At 47.7% G+C, this 15,448-nt stretch overlaps 1 protein-coding gene and 1 long non-coding RNA gene across 6 annotated transcripts in view; both read left to right on the top strand.

The window, feature by feature from the left end:
• Positions 1-71: 71 nt before the first annotated feature.
• On the top strand, positions 72-2,269 carry LOC311421869. The gene is made up of 3 exons (XR_014685087.1): positions 72-957; positions 1,171-1,320; positions 1,604-2,269. It is a non-coding gene; the product is annotated as an uncharacterized lncRNA (long non-coding RNA).
• Positions 2,270-6,653: 4,384 nt separating this feature from the next.
• The window catches only part of BRD3 (bromodomain containing 3), a 42,554-nt gene continuing 33,759 nt past the window's right edge, over positions 6,654-15,448 (top strand). For all 5 annotated transcript variants that reach the window (XR_014685088.1, XR_014685089.1, XR_014685090.1 and 2 more), the window contains exon 1: positions 6,654-6,806. The gene's annotated coding sequence lies outside the window, so the exon portion shown is untranslated. The remainder of the gene's footprint in view (positions 6,807-15,448) is intronic.

Here is a 15,448-nt window from a genome sequence, read left to right as displayed (position 1 = left end):
GCTGCACAATGCCGCTCTCTCCCGGGAGCGCTACGGAGGGGCCCGAGGGCCAAAAAGGGGCGGGGAGCGCCTTAAAGGGACAGGCGCCGCCTTCCCTAAGGGGGGAGGAATTCAGCGTTAACCCCCCCAGTGAGGGTGGGGTGGGAGCGCTGCGTGAGGCCCTCCTGTTGTGAAAAACACCTCATTTCAGCCCGTTAAGTCTCGGTAGCGCACTCAGGCACACGTCAGCGGGTTTGTTTTGTGCAGCTGGGGCTGCGCAGCCCGGTTTTGGCCCCAAAAAAATAAAGAGAGGGAAAAGGAAGAGCCACGCGTCGCTGGCTGGCCCAGGAAGGTCCTCGGGCTCCAAAAATCCGAGTGGCAGCTGGGAAAGGAAAAAATAAAAAGGAAAAAAAAAATAAAGCTGTGGTGCAGCACAGCCAAGTCCCAGCTCCTTCCCCCAGCCTGGAAACCCACAGCCACAGGCTGGGCATCGATCCCTGCCCTGCAGGAAAAAGGGAGGGAAAAATCAAAAAAATCGTGTTACAAACACAAATCATAACCCTAAACAACCCCTTCGCCTCTGAGAGTCCTGGATTTTTCTTTTCACAAATTCAAAGCTTCATAAACCTGATTTGGCCAAGTATTCAGTCGCACGCTGGATTGTGTTTTTTTGACAGAAAAATGCAGCCCCACGCGCATATTTCTTCGGGACTGCGAAATGTGCACACCAGGGGATTTGCATGGACCGCCCATGAAATTTAGCTTGTTGGTTGTGAATCATCCGCCAGGGTCCTTCTCGCTCCGCAGGCCTCGCTGCCACAGCTGGGATCAGCAGGATGTGATCTCTGTCCAAATTCCCTCTCTGTAAAAGACTGGGCCTTGGCAGGCTTCTCTCTCACAAAGTCTTTCATTCCATTTGGTTCCCAATAGCCTGAACTTGGTGACCTGCCAAGTACACTGGAAAAGACACCTGTCTATGTTTTTTTTTTTTTTTTTTTTTTTTTTTTTTTTTTTCAGGGGGAGAAGCTTCCCATAATGATGAAAAAGGAGAAATTTCCACAAGTGGCTCAGATGGTAGGGAAATGACTGCTTTCAGCGAGGCTGTGATTCCTCTGGATGGCTTTAAGCGTGTCAGGAACAGATCTGAGGCCATGGATCCTGCTAAGACTAACGCGTACAATTTTGTCACAGGTTCCACTGAGACGAGAACTGATCCAATCCTGCAGATTTCATCCAAAGGACATTAATGTTTGTGGAAAAGCTCCCACTAACTTCAGCACATGCTGGATCTGCTCTTTAGACGTGACGGCTGCAACCAAGCACATGCTGACGTTTGCAATGGTGAGTAATAAGGCAATAAGCTTATGAGCTATGCAAGTCTATGTTTATGTTTTGGCACAATGAGCAGTCTCTGTTAGGATTTCTATTTACTTGGGCCACTCAGACAGCAAACAGAGGGAGCACAGAACAGACGTACTGCATGTTTCACACTGTTCAAGAAACAGAGGGAGCAAGAACTCATGAGAGACCTGCTGCTTCTTTTAGGCTCGTAAGGAGCAGCTGATGCCTGACATATAGCTGTTTCTATGCGGTTGCTAATATGCTGCTCTGTTTTTTTTTCTAGATCCCAGATACATCGTATTCATATGTTTCTTCTGGGATTTAAAAACAAACACTGAACCTTTTCCAGGCTGATATTTCTACCTCCCCCACTACAGTATGAACCTTACTTGCATTACTGCCAACATTTGTTCATTTAAAACTAGGAAAACTTACCCCAGTGGAAAGCAGCAAGGATTTGATTCATTCTGCCCTGGGAGGGATGTGTATACTTAGCCTGGGCACAAGGGCCCAATGGATGTTGAAGAACTCAAAGTAAGAGTGTTTTATTGAACACTGCATGTATAGAAGTCCATGTCAGGGAAGCTCTGCAAAGAAGCAGTCCATGTTTTTTCAGGAGAAACATGGACTTCATGCAGGATTAGCATCCTGCAGTATCGTACAATGCAGATTCCCCCCCGGTGCAAATCACAGCCAAGTTGATGCATAAGGGCTGCTGATTTGAGGGCCCCGGACTGAATCACACACGGTCTGATTGCCAGACGTGATGACAGCCTCTCTCTCCTGGCCTCTTCAACTGGAGCAGCAGGTTCTCAGCACTTCTGTGAATCAGGAACTTTGTTCTTGACTAGTGCAAATGGTTGCAACTCCAGTGACTGGATGGCTCAATACACCTAGCTCATTATTCCCTGGGATAATTTCAGTAAAATGTACGTATCTTTGTCATTGAGAAGTTTGAAAGTGTTACTGTTGCCTTAGAGCTTCTCTTTACTGTTTTTCCAGTCTATAAGAGGGCAGAATGAAAAGTAAGAAAATACACAGAAATACGTTAGGGCTTTAGCCAACTGAAATCTAGCGTGTTCTGGGATCTGTTAGTTTAAACTGCCAACTCAGTAGCACACACTATTCACAAGCTTGCTTTCCTGTGCAAACCACTGTGTTAATAGCAGGTGCTAGGTCTCTACATCACACTGATGTGTAACAAAACCATTTAGATGCAGCTAATTTCCAAATAAACATATTTACTGTGGCCAAAGCTACATAGCCGTATTAGCTGGACATTTTCTATTCACTTCTCAGATTCTTTTGGTCAAGTCCCTTTTTTTTCTTTTCCTTCCACAACAGTTTATACTGTTGCTCTGCTTTCTTCCATAAAAATAAAAGTGTCTTGGCTCACTGTGTCCCAGCATCCAGCTCCTGCAAGTAGTGCTTCTTGCTACATCCTGATAAAAGATACAGAGATCAGAGCATTTTGTGGGCTTTTCATGCCTTTCCTCTCCTCTGCGGAGGAAGCTGTTCATCTTTGTTTCTTTGTTCTGAGAACTGCCAGTCTAGAAGGACACTATTAAAATCCACTTCAGACCCTCTATTGGATATTGGATGTCTCCAGAACAGCATTTAGAGCATAATCAAAGCTTATATTTGCAGATGAACACTTAAAAGATCCGTTGGGTCTTGGACTGCTCAATTCCTTCCTGTCCTCTGATCAGTTATCATAGTGCTGTGCTTTTTGGGGCTTGTAGATGTACCGGCTCATGGGTTCTCTGTTCAGAGTCTCTGCATACCTCTCTCCTGATGAAAAGTGAACACTGAAAAGTCAAAAGTCCTGTAGACACTGACACCTTCCCAGCAGTGAGTAGCAAGGGTGGCCTCACCAGTTGGTGTGGCCAGGCTCACAGAACTAAAAAAAATGAGTCAGAAGAGCTGCATCCAAGTTCTTGCTCTGCTAACGATTCTCTGCATCATCATATTCTCTCTCAGCTTCCCCAGCTGAAAAACAGATCTCATAATATTTGTTTTACCTACATAAGCTGTTAGGAGGATTATTGCATTGTTGTGAATTCCACAGATGAAAGGTACTACAGAAGAACAAACTGTAATTATTGTTTCAAACCTCTGCCCTAGACCTGTCACCCTTACCTTACTGAATAATGCTTACTCAGTCGAGGAAATTCTGCTGCTATGGTGAAGAAAATCATGAGTGAAGATGACTCTCTTTTGCAATAAGAACACTTATCCCCTAGCGTTCAACACCCTTCTCTCTGCCAGTGGGATGACTGGAGTCACTCAAATAATCTCAGTCACTCAGTGCACACTTATGCAATACGCTGTTTGGACACTGTTGTTTCTTTATCCCAAACAGGACTGTAGTTGAATAAATTCTCTTTTTGCAGTGGCTAACGATGTCCACTTGAGAGGTAGCAGCTCCTGGTAATAGGATTTTCCCTGAGTCCATTGATAGGTGAAGGCTCTGGGAGCCTGTGGTGGCTGATGGCTGCCAAAATGGTCAGAATGGCCAAATTTGCTGCCTTGAGGCACGTGGAGCCCCCATCAGCCTTTCACATGCATGCAGATGCACAGTGTGCCTGCGGATGTGCCCAGAGATGGAGGACAGAACTCACTGATGAAGTACTCAAAACATTTCAGCAGCCTTCTCCGCTTGTAATCTGTTTGCAATTTCCAAGTACAAATACTAACAAGGAGCTTCCTTGCTGTAGGAAACTACGGTTTTGATGGTGAAACGGGCACTGAGTGGTGATGTTGAAAAACAGAAGCTTACAGTTACAGCTTACACCTGTGGCAAACATCAGGAAAATTGGTGCTCAGCGTTAGTCTTCTCAGCAGTCCCTGAATACTATTAAATACTGTTGAGTGCAATTATGCAAGGCACTGCGTGTGGTCAGTTCTCATAAAACTCAACAGTCCCACAGAGATAAGTATCTTTTCTAATTCTGCCCACCCTTGTTTCCTAAAGACTCAAGTCCTCCCCTTGACAATGAGAGCATAGAAGCAAAGTGTCAGTGCTCACCAGCCCTGAAAACTACTGTGTTCTTACACAAATAAGTTTTTCTTGTCAAAACCTATGCACGAAGCTTCCTAGAAGGATGTACATATCACTGCACATTAAGGGTTAAAAGTAGTGCAAGGGCAAGGAGTAAATACACTGCCGGTGTTGGTTAACAAGGTACTAATTGGGTAACTGGAGGTGCATCTTAAAAGACCACAGAGGTTAATCAAAAGGCTTTGGGTGAATCCAGGGTGCTCCTTTGAGCTTAGGGAGCAGGTGATATAGCAAAGGCAAAAAAAGCTACTGCTATAATCTTGTATTTCATGGTAAAAGTCAGAAGTAAGGTATCTTCGAAGAGAGAGGTTGTTAGATACTATGTATAAAGCTAGTATGACAGAATTGGTTCTGAAGCTAATTTAGTGATGGCAACCATCTCTTCCTCAGTCTATGTGCTCTTATTTGGGGCTAGGTTCCCTGTGCTTGAATCATTCTGATCTGATTTCACTATATCTCACTGTACTGGGGCTTATTCAAAATGAGTCAGCACGTACCTGCTTGGCTGACCAGGTATCTGAATTTACTGCCTTACAAAGAGCCCCTAAAATATGTTTGTTTTCCCCTTCTGTTAGAGGATGTGACTGAGTTTTTCAAGCACAAGTTTGCAGACCTCCAGGTAGGTGTGTGAGGGACTTGGATGTTGCAGCTTGAAAGCTGATAGCTGCGAGATCTCAGGGGACGGTTTCCCATGTGAGCTGTTTTGCCCGCTCTGGTTGATGCGTAATGAACATAACAATTTGGGATGAAATCGTCTGATGACCCCCTGTGTGAGATAAAGGAGTATAAGGTGTATAAAGCGCTACGGGTGCAGAGAGTGCTGAAGTGGCTTTTAGGGACAAAAAGGTCAGCTTGCAGGTGCCTGTGGTACGGGGGATCCCGAGTCACACACAAACCCCATGTGGGGTTTTGCTTTTTGTGTGAATGCAACTTAGAAACTCTCTCAAAGAGTAGTTCTGTCCAAGAGAGGTGTGGTTGTGACACTTTTCTAGTTCCTGAATTTGCATCAGATTTGAAACGGAGTGAAAAATGCACTTTTCTATGGATTTGGTTGAGGTATGTGCACAGCTCTGCTTCCATTCTGAGGCAACCACAAGTCTGGCTAAGTGGAATTTTCCTAAGCATCTGTCCTCTTGCCTGTGCAAAAATCAGCCTTTGGGTTATATCAGGCTGTCTGAGAAATCTCAGTTCCATTGGTCACATTTTTCAAAAGCTAATCTGCTGGAAGTAAGGTCTTGCAGTGAAAGTGCCTCCACCTTATGGTTACAATCAAGTGACTTATTAATTGGCATCACCACACGGCTGTCTGTGTAACAGGCAGCGTGGCAGCCTCTGCTGGCATATGTGGCCACAGAGAAATCCCATAACTAGCTCTTATTTCACGTTGGCTCTCACATTTCCTCTGGATTCATTTATTTTCCAACCGTTTTCTGTTTGTGCTGCAGGGACTGACTCCTAGTTTGGTGTACAACAGCATCTTTTAACTTTTTTTCTTCTGTTTGCATTTGTAGATTGGCTTCGGGACACGAGCTGCAGGTCTTTATGGCTTGGAAGCGTTTAACAGCGTTCCCGTTTGCTCTTGTGGTGGGTGGGTGTAAAATCCTTACTACTGATGGTAAACATTAGAGATTTTGCGCTTGTTTTCAGCAGCTGACCGTGCTGTGGAATGCACTAAGCACACCACACGGGGTTGGAGGCTCTCCGGACGGATTTTTGGGGTGATTTCTCCCCGACAGCTCGCACTGGCCGCCTGCTATTTTTATTGCGGCTCGCATTTTAGTCGTTGCGTAACCGAGAGGAGCGCGCATTACCCAACGCAAACCGCGAGTTCAGCAAAGCACGGGCCCAAGGAAAAAGAAGCACGGGCCGAGGAGAAAAAAAAAAATAAATTAAAAATTAATTAATTAAATAAATAAAAATAAAATCCCAACAAGCACCGGCCAGCTCCGACTACCAGCTTGACCCCATCCCAAGGAGCAAGCGGCTGCCCGCGGGGTCCCCAGCTCCCCATCCCCGAGCTCTGCGCCCCCTCGGGGACCCCAAACCCCCCGGCAGGACGTCGGGGACCCCCCCTTGTCCCCCCTTTTCCTCCCCCCAGCCTCCCCTCTCCGCCCCCGCTCCTTCCCCCGCCGGGGCCGCGCCGCTCCCCGGCCGCTGCCGCCGCCGCCGCCGCTCCGGGGGGAGCCCGGGGGGGAACCGGGGAGCCGGGGGTGGCCCTGCCGGCTCCTGGGACTTGTAGTCCGGGGGGGTGGCCACCGCCTGCAGCCCTGCCCGGCCGGGACTACCGGCCCCACATGGCCTTGCGCCCTGGCGCATGAGCTCTCGGGCGCTGGAGCGCATCTATTCTACTGCCTTGGCGAGGATAAAAAGAAGAGCAACTGGAGGGGGACTGTAAGGCAAACGGTGCTGGAGCCGCCGGGGCAAAGTAATCCGGTTTAATCTTTCCCTTTTTCTTTCTCGGGTGCTGGGGGCGAGGCGGTGCTAGCACCGGGTTCTGGAGGGAGAGGGGTTGGGGTAGAGGGGAGGGGGACCGGGGAAGAAGCGAGGGAAGACTAAAAACCCACTTGGGAAAGGCCAACGCTGATTTATTATTATTATTTATTTTTTTTTTATCGTTTGTTTGCTTGCTTATTTATTTATTTATTTTGTTTGTTTTGCCCTCCCCTTTTCCCCTTCCCCTCCTTCTTCTTGCGGGAGCCCCCCATGCGCCGCTCCCCGCGGCCCCGCAGCCTTTGTGCGCCGCCACAATGCAACAAAGCGCGGCGGGCTGGGCACAGCCTGCCCATTGATTTCCTCCCGGCCCCGCCGCTCCTGCCCACCCTTTTCTTCTGCTTCTTCTCTTGCTGCTGCTGCTGCTGCTTCTTCTCCTTCTTCTGCTCCTCCTCGCCCAGCGCCCCCAAAGCGCCCGGGCGGCCGTGGGGGTTGCGCGCCCCGGCCCCTGCCCCGCGCCCCCGCGCAGGAGGGGTTTAGGAGGGATTTGCTTTCTTTTCTTCCTTTCCTTTCCTTTTTTTTTTTTTTTCTTCTCTTCCTCCTTCCCCTCCTTCTTCCCCCCCTCTCTCGCTCGCTCTCCCTCGCTCGCTTTCTCTCTCTGCCCGCCATCTTTTGAAGGGGAAAAAAAAAAAAAAAATACTAGGGGCGAGGGAAAGGAAGGCGGCGGGCGCTCTTAGGGAAAAGAGGGAAAAAAATGGGGGAAAAAGGAAAGAGAAAAGGGGAAAAAAAAAAAGGCGGGGGAAAAGACAAGGGAATAGAGCAGGAGCAAGCGGCTTGGGGCAGCTCCGCGGGCGCGCAGGGGGTGCGGAGAGGGGCTGGGCAGTTCCTGGGAGGGTGCTGGTGTGGGTATGGGTGCGTGCATGAGCGTGTTTGTGTGTGTGTTTGCGTGTGTGTGTGCAGCTACTGGCCTTGTGCAGGTAGCTGGCGTCCTCGGGACTTTGGCAAATCAAGGGGAAGCGCGGGTTTGTTGTCCAAACTTTCCGCGCTTTGAAGGCGCAGAAAAGATTGCCTGCAGATTGCCTGCTCGGTGTCACGCGAGGAGCAACGCCACCGGTAATAAAACATCAAACTTCCAAACAGCCTGGCTTTCCCTCCGTTTATACGACTTCTTAGCTTTCGCACCTCCGCAGGCGCCGGGGATAGAGCGTTATTTGTAGCCTGCTTGGTTTCGCTTTCAAACAAAGCTGCAGTGTGCAGGGCGCAGATCCGCGCTCTGTAAGCGGGAGGCTGAGCCTCGCAGGGTGCCGGGGGGGAGTGGGTTTCCTACCGAGCTGTCTTCTGACAACACTCAGCTTGCCTCCTGGGTGGTTGCTGTTAAATGTGTGACACCTCTGTACCTTGTGTGCACCCCTCCGCCGACGGCTACGGGAATCGAAAGTTACCAAAATAAACTTTTTATTTTGGATCAGCAAACCTGGTGGCTTCAGCACTGCTCCAACGTTTATAAATTTTACATGCAAGTTGCCCGACGTTAGTAAATAGTAGGCTGGGGGGTAGTGCAATTAGCGAAGCACACCTGCTGTTCCTTGCTGGGAATAGAGAAGTGGAGAGGTGGTTTTGATAAGCTCGTTAGTATTTTCAATGCATTCAGTCTCTGTCAGCCTGCTAAGGGAGTGTCTCTAAATTAAGCTGGAAATTTGAGGTTCAAGCTGGAGCTTGTGTCCTTAATTTGCTCGGCGATAAGTCAAGGTGTTGGAGAGGACTCGGTGTCTACCGTATGTGCTGCAATAGAGGAGTGAGAAGTGTGGAATAAACACGCACCAAAACAAACAAGTAATCCCCAACACAGTCTGGTTGCGTTGCAAGCAAAAAACCTCGAGCTGCGTTGCTTACCCAACAACTTGAGCATGCTGTAAACACAGAGTCCTGCCTCCTAATCTGCAGAGCGCAGCTCTAGCAGAGTGCTGGGTGTCTTATTTTGTTAACTCAGAAGTTTAGGGAGTTTTTAATAATCCACTCGGAGGCTCCTGCTGAAACAGAGCAACTTCTGACCTTGGAGCCTTCCTTTTTGGAAAGAATAAATGCTAACATTGTGTTTTCTTTCTCTTTACTCCACGCTGGTTAAAAATACTCACTTACGCATGTACTTAGTGCTCCGAGACAACGTTTAATAAAAGGATTGGGCAGAGGGTAATAGTCTTATTCAACATTTGGCGTTAGCTTGATTGCAATATTGTCTTCCGTACGCGCCGCCTGTGTGGTGCTGGGAGCTGAGGCAGTAGCTAGCCCAGTGAAAGGCTTTTTTAGTTTTAGTGACCTGTGCCTGCAGAGTTTAAATTTAAAAAAGAATGCATGTGAAATGTCTGAGGTTTGTTCTCCAAAGTGACTTCGTATTTAAAATTAAAGCAGCTCAGACTCCAAACGAGGCTCGATTACTTTTGGAAATAAAGCTGTTGTTGTTTTAGCACTGAGGTGCTTTCAAAAACTTTAGTTCTTGTCATTTAAAAAATATTCGGAAGAAAACCATGTGTTAAAACTCTGATGGGCCCGCTCGGAGTGTATGCTAGGCAGCAGTGCTGCTCTTCTGTCTGCCCCTTAAGGCTGGTCGTGCTGGTGTTTGCAGATACAGCCTGGTTCACTGCTTCCTGGCACTTCCACGAGTTTTTACCCGCACTTCGTGGTTCAAGTTGTGAAAGGCGCTGTTTATTTCTTGCCTCTTGGCTTTTGGAGGGCGCTTGTGTGCTCCCACAACACGCGAGGGGTGTGGGGCGGGGGGCTGTGTGCTTCCAGCCCAGCCTGGCTGCGCTCCTGGAGCCCTGCTCCTTCTCCCCGGAGTAATCTGGGAGCCTGATCAGCCCCGCTGACAGCACAAACAACTCGGGAGTCAAATCCCTCTCCTCAGCAGCAGCTGAGTGATGTAGAGGTCTCATGTTTCAAAGGCTTAATTACTTTTACAAAATATATTACCCTCTGTCTACTTCGGTAAGCTATCAGGTGCTCTCGGTGCAGGCAGAACTGCGCTCACCTAAATAAATGCACAAAGAGCGTTTTGCATTTCAGCGTTGCCGATTGTTTCTCTTTAATCCCGCTTGCTCCTTCTTTGCTAATTTGCAGAATTCATTAATCTGCAGCGGGTTTCCCAATCATTACCGTGAACCTTATGTTTTGTTTTGTTGTTGCTTTTTTATTTTTTTTTCCCCTTAAATTGCCACATTATTCTCCAGTAATAGCCCAGAACACCACTGTAAGCAGTCAAGTTCTGGGAATTAGGAAGGAGCCATTGTTTGCTGTGCTGCTCAGTGAGCTGTCAGGACATTTTGGAAGGATGTGTGCGTCTCGAGCTTTTCATTCCACAGTATCTCACTGTGATGTTAGTGGGGCTTTGTCAATCGTTAGTGCTTGCTGGAGGTGAACATCTTTCTTTGGGGTGCAGTAAAAGGGAGGAAGTATTCTTTAACCCACTTGCTGCAAAAGGCAATGTTAAAAGGATTTAAATTCTTCGGGAGAGCAGTGTGGAAACTCACTGTAATGCGCTGTTAAGGCTGCTTTTTCTCCTAGTCCTTGTTCCTTCCCCCAGCCTTGCTGATAAGGTACTGACTGAAGCAACACTTGCCTCTTTTGGATTCTTTTCACACCTTGCCGGGCCTCAGCCTTTTTCCAGCTTGAGTCTGATAAGAAGACACCATCATGTCTGGGTGTATTTCAGCGACTCGGATAACCTGGGCAGAGGAGGAGGTTTGTTTGAGTTTCTCATTCCTTTTACTGGACCAGACCTTGACATTTTCCTCTCCACCAGCAATGCAACAGGTGGAGCAAAGACGAACCGCGGTGAAATCTCTGTGAAATGGGGGCTGATCTGGAAGAGCGTGACCTGGCTTAAACGATTCCAACCCCAAGCCCATTCAGCTTCAGACTTCGAGGTTTAGACTCAGTCCTGGTTGACCCAGGTCAGCTGTGGGAATGACCTCGTTTGCTCGGAATAAGCAGCATGGTGCTTGTGTCCACGCTGTGGTGGTTGTGCTTCCTTTGCCTTGAACTTCGTCGGTATCCTGGTTTCAGCTGGGATGGAGCTAATTCTCTGTGTAGCTGTTAGCATGGTGCCCTGTTTTGGGTTTAGGAGCAGTATGATACCGATCACATGCTGGTGGTGTAGTTGTTGCTGAGCAGTGCTCACAGCAAGTCAAGGACATCAGCTTCTCACACCTTACTGCCAGGGTGGAGGCTGGGGTGCACCAGAAGCTGGGAGGGGACAGGACCAAGACAGGTGACCCAACCTGGCCAAAGGGATATCCCATACTACATGGCATCATGCTGAACCATAAAACCAGGGGGAACTTGCTAGGGGGGCTGCTGCTGCTTGGAGACTGGCTGGGCATCGGCCAGCTGGTGCTGAGCAATTACATTTTGCGTTACTTGTTTCATGTATTCTTTTTTTTTCCTTCCCCTTTTCTTTCCTATTAAACCGTCTTTATCTCAGCCCACAAGTTTTACTTTTCCTGCAGGAGCTTTGAGAGAGGCTTAGGGGTTGTGTCTTCACTTTGCAGGGAGCTAAGCTCTGGGTGCTCGCAGCGGGAGCTGTGTCTGGGGGAGCCCAGATCCTGCTGTTGGGATCCTTCCCTTGTTTGTTAGGTGAGGGGAGCTCCTTCCCCTCCTTCCCCCAGTTAGCAGCCTCAGCTCCCTGCACAGGCAGGATGCAGGCTTCAAAATCCAAACTTCTTCCCTTCTTCTCCTTTCCTCTGAAATAGTGGCCCACATGCAGCCTTTTGCACTTGTTTGCTCTGAGTTAACCCATTGAGTTATTGTTCTGGGACAGCATGTTTGTTCAGGAGAGGTGCTTGTGCTGGTCTAGAAACAGATAAATGGGTTACACCAACCTAACTTTTAATGTTTTTAAGGGAGAAGCACTGTTTGTAAACGGGAGGGCTGCTGCAGCCCAGCAAGTTGCTGCTCCTGTGCCAGCCAAGCTGCAATAATTAACCTGGGGGGGAGTGTGCTTGCTCTGCCCTGTTACCAAGTGTAACATTACTGCGGCTCAGCTAACGAGTAGTAATTTTATGTCATGGTAATTCAATCCATTTCACTTCATTGTCCAACCCTTAAACTGACTTGAATGTCGTGTATTGATTTAGGTGAGCTTTGTGTGCTCGGGAAAGTCGCCGTACTGTAAACCCAGCATGATTTACACCAGTAGCGGCTGATCCCTGCTTACTCCACTTTTAATGCTTTTTGTCCTAAAATCAATCTTCTATTCTTCAAAATAGTATGTTTAGTCATATCAGTGTATGAAAAATAAGTTTAAAAATGGAGTAGGAGAAGGTGTTGGAGCACAAGAAGTGTGCAAGAGGTCTGTTGGTGACAGAAGATGCTTTCTCTGAGTTCCTTAGGAGGTTCTGCTCTGTGCTGTGAAATGCTTCTAAGGAGTTAGCGTGTGGATCTGTGTCTGCTCGCTAGAAGTCTGTCTTCTCTGTCAATGTTTGCGTGGAGCTGCCCCTGAGGGTAATGTCTGTAGCACTGTAAGTGGCATTAGTGATGCTGAGAGATGGTCGTGCAGCGCTAGTGATGTAGGGGAGCCTTGTGGTGTAGGTCGTTAGGCACGCAGCAGAAAGCCATCCTTCCAGCAGGTAACACATAGGAATGGAACTGATCACCTGGGCTCTGTATTCTGTACTTTACTCCGAACACTTTTTATATGTAGTTTCATTAAGAGGAGTTGCTCTTCCTGTTCCCTGTAGGCTGTCAGTTTGAGATGAAGGTGGCTGTATCTGAAAACCCCTCCCTAGCAGGTGTCACGGGAGACCTCTGTGGTGGTGTGGTTTATCTTTCAGAAACATGCCCAAAGAGCACCCTGTTACTGGGGAGCAGGATATAAAGCAGAGGGCAGTTTAATTTCTACTTTTTTCAAATGACAATTAGTGTTTATGTATATATATGTACCTATATATGCACTAAAGTATTCCTAGACCCAAGTCATGGTATTTGAGTACCTCAGAAATATTAGTTTCTAAGTGTAGTGTCTGTTTGGTTTTGTTTTTTCCGTAAAAATTGGTATCATCATAGCACTGTAAAGGACTTGATGTTCAATGGGCTGTGTAAATGCATGGGAAAAGACAAATGGCTTTAATTGTGAGTGATAGGGGACGTATTTCTATCCCCATTTTACAAATGGGGAACTGATAAGCCCACAGCACGGGGAGTCGAGCACTGAGCGGAGATGTCAGCATCCTGTTTTGTAGCTCTTTTGTGTTTTGTAATTCTTTGCAGGTATAGCACAAGCTCAGAGATGTTCTGCCCAGCAGGGAAGTATTCGTTCTCGCTTTTTTTTTTGGTTTTCTCCTTTTCTTCAAAATGCTTTGTGTCCAATAATCTCTCTTTGGAAATCAAAGATCAGAAAAAGAAACAATCATGACAAAACCTGTTGTGGAAAGATTATGTATAATTTATTCGCCGTATACTGAATCAAACTGGATGGATGTGAGTTTTCTACTTTTACAAGTACACAGAGCACCATATGCTGATTCAAAAGGGGAAGGGCTGACTGTCTTTTTCAGAACGCAAATGTTTAGCTGCAGATCACATCCTTTAAAAAGCAAAAAAAAAAAAAAAAAAAAAAGAGAACCCTGCAAGGGTATAGACATGCCATAATCCCATTAAGAGTTCTGAAGCCGTTGCGGGTGTTGCCACGTTAAGCTTTAATGGGCATACATAAATGCTTCTATTATGCACGTATCATCTGAAACTTGGGGCAGTGCCAGAGCAGTAGTATTATTTTTTTTAATAATGTGACTTCAGGATGGTTCGCTAACTTGAAATTGGGAAAGCTGACTTCTGGAGTCACAGGTTGAATGTGCCGTAGTGTGTTGGATAGGTCACACTTTGGGGCAGTTTGGCTGTAAAGTAATAGATGAGCGTGGGGAATTAAGAGACAGAGCCTTGAAGGAGGTGGGATGCGGTGCTGACAGGGCACGAAACTGGTGTTGAACTGCTGTGATTTTTTTTTTTTTCTTTAGGTCACTGCATCTTGCCAGCCTGGGCCTCCCTTTTGTGGCCTGCCTGGGCCTCTCCTTAGGGCAGAGGCCATGTGGGTGCTGCCCTGTGCTTGGTCACGGCTGGGCAGTATGATCTCTCTGTCGGGCTGGTTGATGTCTGCACACAGCCTGGTGGAACATGGTTAAACCGAGGTGTCCAACCTGTCAGTTCATTGCCCTTTCCATCAGACTCCAGCTTACAGTCCCTATCCCCATCCCACTCTTGCACACTTTCAATGGGTGGTCATGAGCAGAGGCTAGCGTCTCCTACAGCATGCAGAGTCCTCATAAAGCATCTGGCACGAAGTCCTGGTCCGTGATGGTCCTTTCTGTGTTGTTGCACAGCAGCAATGCCAGTGACTGAGCCTGGATGAAGTACACCCGGGCTCCTCTCCCCCTCACACCAGCCTGTACCCCACAGAAGTGGGAGCGGATGTGTGTGATGCAGCACCTAACAGAAGCCTGTGGTCAGTCGCCTTTTCAAGCTGCATGAAATGGGAAGCTTTAACTTCCTGTCTCTTCTCTATTTTTCTCCTTTCTTTTCCCGACTTTCTCCTCATCTTGCTTTCTCCTGCAGGACGTAGGTCTTTTCTCCTTTTCAGAGTTGACTGCCTGTCTCCTCTCCCAGTTTATCTGCTTGCTAATACTTGTTTCTTTCCACAAATTTTGCTCCATGAAGGAAAGGAAGCAAAAAGGCACCTTAGCTTGACTTCTGAAGCCAGTGGATACCACGTTAAAACTTCTTAGCACCCTTTCATCTCCATCCAGTTCTGAAATGATGAACAGGTTAGGCCTGCTTGTGTACCACCTTGGTGGTGTGTTTAGGACAGACCTGTTGCTCCTGAACTTTGAGACATGTTTTCTTCCTAGCAGCTTGCAGCAAGTGAGATTTTCTTTCCTTTGCTCCTTGTGCACTGTGGTGGTGTTTTCTGATGGCTGAGCAAGGAGGGACCCACAGATCCCGTGCCACTGAGATCTGGTACAAGAAAGCTCGTGGTGAAGGCAGGTCAGGTTGTCACACAGCTTCGGTCTCCCACTGGCAAAGCAATTGGGAATGCTGGCCCACAGGATGCTAATAAATGGGTGACTGCAGCTCAAACCCAAGCGTGCAAGTGGATTTGTAATTCAGATGGATCTTAAAGTACAGACCTGAGTGCAGAAGTGAGGGTGAATAGAGGCGGAATGGTAGGTTCTGACCATCTGAGGAGTTTAAAGTGATCATGCATACCCGAAACATCCAGCGGTGGAGTACCAGGGAAGGCATCCAGCAGGCAGCATTTGTGCTGGTTCTGAATTTGCAGAACTGGCCAGTCTGTAGGAGTTGTGGCCGAGCCTCTAGAGTCTTCCCCTTTGCCCAGCAGCAAGGTTTTTGAATCCGGGATCGTTTAACTTTTTCTCTTCCCTGGTCAACTTCTGTGTAAATGTGGAGATTACTTTCCTTGGCAGGGCTCCAGTTTCTTTGTTGTGTTTTTAGGAAATGCGATGACAGAGACCGGGATCTCCACGATCTTGCACACCTTATGCTTGTACAATGACACTTCTCTGGCTGGGGTCACGGTCTGCTGCAAGAGGCTGCGTGTTCAGGGCTGGGTAGAGCTGGCCAGATCATCTA

The sequence above is a fragment of the Aythya ferina genome (assembly GCF_964211825.1).
Source record: "Aythya ferina genome assembly, chromosome: 20".
Lineage (NCBI taxonomy): Eukaryota > Metazoa > Chordata > Aves > Anseriformes > Anatidae > Aythya > Aythya ferina.
Note: the sequence above shows the minus strand (reverse complement) of the source record. Positions and strands in the feature narration are given on the sequence as shown.